Source organism: Eublepharis macularius, chromosome 3 (assembly GCF_028583425.1).
Source record: "Eublepharis macularius isolate TG4126 chromosome 3, MPM_Emac_v1.0, whole genome shotgun sequence".
NCBI classification, from domain to species: domain Eukaryota; kingdom Metazoa; phylum Chordata; class Lepidosauria; order Squamata; family Eublepharidae; genus Eublepharis; species Eublepharis macularius.
This window is the reverse complement of record NC_072792.1, coordinates 55,028,090-55,030,266: the sequence shown is the minus strand read 5'-3', so window position 1 is coordinate 55,030,266 and position 2,177 is coordinate 55,028,090. Positions and strand designations below refer to the sequence as shown.

At 44.2% G+C, this 2,177-nt stretch overlaps 1 pseudogene; it reads left to right on the top strand.

The window, feature by feature from the left end:
• The first annotated feature begins 510 nt into the window (after window positions 1-510).
• LOC129326820 (U6 spliceosomal RNA) lies at window positions 511-591 on the top strand (annotated as a pseudogene).
• Window positions 592-2,177: the final 1,586 nt, after the last annotated feature.

Genomic DNA, 2,177 nt, shown 5'->3' with positions numbered 1-2,177 from the left:
AGGACTGTGTTAAGAGTTTATTTTGGAATTGTTGGCAAATGCCATTCCTGTGTGCATACTCTGTTCCCCTGACCTTTATCCTTGGATTCTCTATGCATTCCATTTGTATTTTTCACGTCCTTATTTTAGAAAAGCTTATTTTCCTCTATGCCTTGAAGGTATTTGATAGCTTGGTAAAAACACAACCTTGTAACTCAAGACTGGGTTGTGTGTCCTTAGGTGACATCGAAACAGGGAAGTAGAACTGTGCCTGCCTGTAATCTGTTGACAAGACCATATTGGGCAGGTTGTTGGTGGCAGCGACCTGATGCAGGTTTGAGGTGTGTTTATGTCTCTCTCTCTGTGCATACATATGCACTGACCCTTGCTTTTTGCAGCCAAGAAAAGCAACAAAAATTGAGAAGAGAAGATGGGGGTTAGTGCTGCTCTTTTTCCTACCCACATCTCTACATGACCCAACCACTACCACAACCTCCAATTTACAACATTACAGTACAATTGATTGGGAAAGCACTTACTTCAGCATCACATGTAATGAAATTGGAAGGATACAGAGAAGATTAGCATGGCCTCTGTGCAAGGATGACACATGCTTCCTTCCACCAGGCCAGCACTGGATATCCCCCTCACACACTAAAAATAACAGTAGTATTTTAGTAGATACAATTTCTGAGGGATAGTTTGGACTTTCTGAAAGAACCAAAACTTCACAATTTGACGTGCTTTGGAAGCTGAAAAGCTGAAGGTCATAGGCATAGGCAACATCTCCTGCAGAGCCTAAGGCTTAGTCTAGTAGCCCAGGCATTGCCAGCTCATTACCTTCCTGTGGTGTATTTATTATATATGTTACAGTGGAACAGTCTGTTCTCCCCTCTGACATTTGTGTATGTTGATTTAGTCTCATGGAGTACAATTCCTGCTCCTTAGTTCTGTTTGTTAGAATTGAAGACTACATGAGTTCTAGAGTACCAGCCCACTGGTGGGGGGGAATCCCCCACTCCCAGACTCTGCCTCTCCACCTGGTGGGGCTGAACGACATAAGAACAGTCCAAGAAACTCCAGGAGTGTGCTCCAGCATGCTTCAGAATGCTTCCACATCACACCAGGAACAACATTCCCTGAGTGACTTAGAGGGGCGGGGTGCGCCAGGGGCTAATTTGATAAAAATTGGTGATGGGGACTGGTTTTTACCAAATCTTCCCCTGGCAAGACCCATTGCTTCTGCGTCACACCAAGAATGACATCATTCCCAGCATGACATGACAGTACCTCCATCACACCCGCCCTCTCCCCATCCCCTACTTTGAGTTCCAGAGGACCTGGCAAACCTAATGAGTTCCCTTATCTTGAAACCATTTTCTCCCATCCCGGTAACTTCTTGTTAATAAATGTGTGTTGTTTTGAACATACCCACCTCTGCTGAGTGAACCTAAGAGCGGGATCCTGAGTGAGTACCCAAATCCTGATCTGCAAGCAAAAGGGAACATCACACCTTCTACACTTCACATTTTCCACACTTCTGAACTCCTCCAGCCTTCCTCTGTCGCTCCTCCTTGCCAAAAGGCATAATCATGACTTGTATGGCTATCTTCTTCATTTTGCAGTTTCCCATACAAATCCCATGTGTGGATTGTTTCGATGGGAACACACTGTGAAATGTAATTTAAACTGTGAAAATATCTGGATGGGCATGGTTTTTAGTGTTGTTTAGGGGTGGGGATGGCAGGAGAAAAATAAATAAAAATAAGGCTGCAGCCTTGTCACTTCTGGGACACAACCTGGAAATGATAGGGTTCTAGGAATTGCAGAACTCTATGGTAAAATAGTTTTACCATAGAGTCCAGCAATTCCTACAGCTACCATTGTCACATCCGGGTTGTACCCCAAAAGTGATGTGCTGGCAACTAGGCTGGAGCCTTTTTTTCCCCCCTCCCACCACCGCTTGGAGCAGCAGTGAGTAACAGAGAAAATTACCTGGAGATTGCCCACCGCAAATAGGGTAAGCCTAAGTTTGCCAAGTGATCAGAAAAATACAGGCTGGTCTGCTCTTGTACTGTTAAGAGCAGTTTGATTTGTGGAAGGCAGGTCAAACTTTTTATCACAGAGAGATTAGCAATTATGATTTATAATGTTCAGGAGGAAAGTTGCTGCTAAGATCCAAGATCTGCCAGATGAAA